The sequence below is a fragment of the Oratosquilla oratoria genome, chromosome 33 (genome assembly GCF_046742065.1).
Source record: "Oratosquilla oratoria isolate Oo_2021 chromosome 33, ASM4674206v1, whole genome shotgun sequence".
Classification (NCBI taxonomy): domain Eukaryota; kingdom Metazoa; phylum Arthropoda; class Malacostraca; order Stomatopoda; family Squillidae; genus Oratosquilla; species Oratosquilla oratoria.
This window is the reverse complement of record NC_134809.1, coordinates 3,279,308-3,284,307: the sequence shown is the minus strand read 5'-3', so window position 1 is coordinate 3,284,307 and position 5,000 is coordinate 3,279,308. Positions and strand designations below refer to the sequence as shown.

Sequence of the window (5,000 nt, the reverse complement as noted above, 5' to 3'; positions counted from 1 at the left end):
CTATCTACGCGTATCTATATCCTCCCTCTTTCTCTACCCGTACTGGGGTATTGACTGCATCATTTATATACAGTTAGCACTTAAGGAACCTTAGTAACCTAACCCCTACGGACCAGAGCCACATACTTTTCAGTGTGATTGGGATCTGATCGTTAAAAATAAGAATTTTGATCATTTTTGAATTAGATTCTACCGTCCTCTCTTTTCTATTTACCTTCCTTATCAACTCGTATGTGTACGTGTGTGTGTGTGTGTGTGTGTGTGTGTGTGTATGTGTGTGTGTGTATGTGTGTGTGTGTGTGTGTGTGCGTGTTTGTGTGTGTGTGTGTTAGTGTGTATGTGTGTGTGAGTGTGTGTGTGTGTGTGTGTGTGTGTGTGTGTGTGTGTGTGTGTGTGTGTGTGTGTGTGTGTGTATTCGTTTGTGTGTTCGTGTGTGCGCGCGCCCCCATATGTGAACTTCATATGCGCGTAGCAAATATACAGTTATATTTATTTAGGTTTACGTGTTTGTGTACATGCGCATTTTATTTCATGCATCTGCACAAAATTGTGGGTATGAGAGTATGCAGACATATTTGTTCAAATGTTTGTTCAGTGGTAGTAAATACAAATAAATACAAACCGGCGGATACAACACAATAGGCCACTGTGAAATGCAATCAGACGATGTACCAATTCAAAGCAATGCAAGTTTTTATAATATTCACGTATGATTTACAGTTCTATGCAAACCCTGATTTATTTTACATTTATTTATTTAAAGGTCTATCGTTCCAGCGATCATAAATTTTTGTCGTTGATTACACGTAACGGCTCGTTCAATGTAGATCGTTATATTGAATTTGTATATTCTCTTTAGCAGATGGCAATGGTTTATATATTCGCCGAGGGAGCATTAAGATAACTTTTTATTAATGAAATATATATGCTTTATTTTACGATATATAACTCCCAGGGTAGAAATGCCTGTAATTTAGAGGTATATTGTGCAACAACTAAGAAAGAAAGATAAAAACAGAACCACTGTTTGGCAACGTGTTATGTTGTCAGTAGCAACGCGCCATGCAGCAGTCACACACAGTCCACTCAGGTGTCGGAAGGTCCGAACGTAGACGGGCAAAATAATTCTCCACACCTTTTTTACTCTACAATATCCGTTAACACAATAACTCAGTGAACTTAAGAGTAATTTGAATTATGTAAATAATGTTATTTTTACGAAACAACGTCTGCTTAGGTGGCAGACGACAGTTAAAGAAGGACTACAAGTCTAGCGACCACGAAATCCATTGTAACATCGAGTAGTTCGCATGGCTAGCCACAATGTAACCTTGAGAATCTTAGTAAGCTGTGGCTGTGGGTCTAGAACGGCCGTGACCCAAATCTCTAGACCGAGTATAATGAGTCCTTTGGCCTTCAGGACGTTTCTGCAGTATTCAGAGTAATTATATTCGAAGACAGTTTACGTGTACCAAATGCTAGTGATCCTCGCCCATTTGAACTGTTGTATACGACGTTTGACCGTTGTGGTAGTGTAAGGTCGCAGCCCAATGGAACTCTTTTATAAACAGGACTATAAAGTTGTTTATTCTGTATTATAGTGAATAAACAAAATATATATTGAGGCAGAGTGAAATGAATAACAACTAGACGTATCGCGTCGTCTGCTCTTCAGCATCTCGTCAAAGGATTATCGCAGGTAAAGTACAAAAAGCTTTCGTATTATGCATACTTTGCCTAAAACAAAAAGAAAATTCAACATGTTAGACCTCTGTTAATAGGAATTTTACTTGGTGTTCATCACAAGTGTTCAAAATGTGGATTTATTTTTCCACGAGTATATATGTTTGCGGCCAAGATATAAACTATTTGGTCAAGTCTTAATATTCTAGTAATTTCTGGCGATACAGAAAGTATAATTTGCTGTTACACTTAATTCTATCAAACACAGCTTAGATACTCAATTCAGTTGAGAATCAGGTCCCAGTACAATATATAGAAAGACTATATGCCATAGTGTCACTATAATTGTATCTAAAAATATAGGTACCATTATTATTAGTATAGAAGATGACAAGTCTTTTTGTAGACATGTTTTGATGAAAGTCTGTAGATTTATTAGTTTATTTTATTAATTTGTGTTTATTTATTTGTGATTAGAAGAGTTAATTAATTGATTAGGGAATTTTTCCAATAATTTTTATTATTTCATTACCAGTTGCCTTCCTATATTCATTATGAAAACCTCCCCCCACTGTATGACGCTAATGCGTAATAAAAAAGAAAAAGAAAAAAAAAATCATTCAGTTCGTTCCCGTTGTTCTGTGTCATATTAGTTAGTGCCATCAGATCTTATGATTACGGATTACATCAAGATTGCAGTGTTTGATTTTTAAAATTCATTATTTATCTATTTATCTCTATTATAATTTAATCACTTTCCTGTGCATCTTACCTCGTCGTTGTTTTTGTCGATATATCATATAAGGAATGGCTACACAATTCTCTTTTGTACATTTAGTGCCTTTGTACTTGTACTCAACATATTATGACATTTGCAATTCAATTTATCCGTTTTTTAAACGTTAATCTTATATAATTTCGCTGTTGTTTTCACATATAGGCTTGATATGTCTTTTAGCAATGAAAAGTATTATTTTGAGTATAATTTTTATACCTCTCACCTGATAGTTTCTTGGTGTTGGTACAGCGTTTGAGTTGTCTGTTATTTACCTTTTGTACTTCATTGTTACCAAAACCGTAATTAGTTAGGAACTTTGTTAACACGTAAGAGGCCTTTGTGTGTATTTTGGTCACACACGTACTACAGTGTATGAGTATCTGTCGTATATGCAGTACATGAACTTCAACAGTCGTATGGTGGCATCTGTTAGTCTTAATACTTTTATGAAAGTATTATTATTATCATTGTTATTGTCATTATTATTATTATTATTATTATTATTATTATTATTATTATTATTATCATTATTATTATTATTATTATTATCATTATTATCGATTATCATTATTATTATTATTATCGATTATCATTATCTATTATTGTTATTATTGATTATCATTATCTATTATTATTATTATCAATTATCATTATCTATTGTTATTATCGATTATCATTATCTATTATTATTATTATCGATTATCATTATCTATTATTATTATTATTATCGATTATTATTATCTATTATTATTATCGATTATCATTATCATTATTACTATTATTATCGTTATCATTAATATCTGTAATATTATCATTTTTATTACTGTTATTGTCATTATTATTATCATTGGGACGAGAAGGGAAGGTCCCCGTGTAAGTGAAGCGGCTGGCCCTGCTGTGGATGTGCTGTGTCTTGCTGCATTGCTTCTGACTCAGGAGGCCATGGGCGAGATCAGGGATGATCCGTCATCCACGAGGAGCTAAGATGACAGGGAAATAACGGGTGGAAGGTGGGTGAGAATGGGTCCTTACCTTTGACTTGGCTACCTCACTTAAAAGGGGGAAAAACCTAGGTACAATATATGGAATATTATCATTATTTCTATTGTAATTATCATCATAATAAGCATTCTGCCCATTACTACAGGGAAATGTGCATAGTGTACCGTAATCATGGATTGCATCAAAGTAATTAAGACCCGTCACCTTGGCCCAAAATGCTCGGATAGCCAGTTCACCTGGTATTCACCGAGCCGAAATTGGAGCCCAACGTAGCAAACGTTTCTGTTGAACGTGCTAAACGTTTCTTTATACATGAGTACGGTGACCCTTCCCCGCCTGCAACTGAATAAAATAATCTGTAAAACGAAGGTTAGTTAATATATTAATTTACCTATTTATTTATGATTTGTTTATTTGTTTATTTATCATTATTTATTCATTTATTTATTGTTATCTATTCATTCAAATATGTTTATTTAACTGTTGATCCATATACTCATTCATTAATTAATTTATTTTATTTATTCGTCTATATTTATTTTATATCATGTATCTTCTGTTTTATATTGGGAGTTTGAGGTTGCTTGTCTTCATCGTTGGGGGTGACTGCCTCTTGTCCTGGCTATCCGAGAACGTTGGGTAAAGGTGATTTTCTTATTATATGGTGTAGCTGCCTTCATGCGATCTTATTCAGCTTAAGAAAAGTTAATTGAGTTTAAAAGTTAACATTTCTCGACGTTACCACCACTAACACCACCTCCAACATTACATGTAACACCATCACCATAATCGCTATCATCGCTGTTACCTCCAATACTAGCAATAGTATCACTACCACCATCATCGTTACTGCTCATCCACCACTACTACATCCACCACCACCTGCACCTCTACCACCACTTACATATCCACCATTACCACATCCACCAATACATTCACCTCCACCCACACCTCCACCACCACCACCACAGCAACCTCTATCTCCTCTACCACCTTCTCCACCTCTATCCCTTCCACCATCTCTATCCCACCACCACCTCTACCACCACCAACTCCACCACCACATTCACTTCTACCATCACATTCACCACATCTGCCTCCACCACCACAATCACCTCCCCCACCACCTCTACCCCCACCAACTCCACCACCACTACCACCACCACAGCCACCACCACCAACACCATCACCACCACCATTACCACCACATTCACTTGTACCACCACATCCACCACCATCTCCACCACCACCTCCACCGTCACCGCTGAGGCCTTGGCGCTGCGTGTTGGCCAAGACACGAGTTGGTGATGGCGGTAAAGATGGAGATGGAAATGGTGGTGGTGGTGGTAGAGGTGGAGGTGGAGGGGGTAGATCAATTCCACAGTCACGCTGTCATCCAGCTTGGCGTTAGTGTCATTACTAAAACTTAAAACTCCGAAGCTGGATCCCCAAGTCAATGATTACATTCACCCTCCCCCCCAAAAGGGCCTTTCCACCCTATAAGGGAGGTGGCCAAACCGAAAAACCACACACTCGC

At 36.8% G+C, this 5,000-nt stretch overlaps 1 protein-coding gene across 1 annotated transcript in view; it reads left to right on the top strand.

Moving 5' to 3' along the window:
* The first annotated feature begins 1,100 nt into the window (after positions 1-1,100).
* The window catches only part of LOC143017709 (uncharacterized), a 133,003-nt gene continuing 129,103 nt past the window's right edge, over positions 1,101-5,000 (top strand). The window contains exon 1 of the mRNA XM_076172468.1: positions 1,101-1,699. The gene's annotated coding sequence lies outside the window, so the exon portion shown is untranslated. The remainder of the gene's footprint in view (positions 1,700-5,000) is intronic.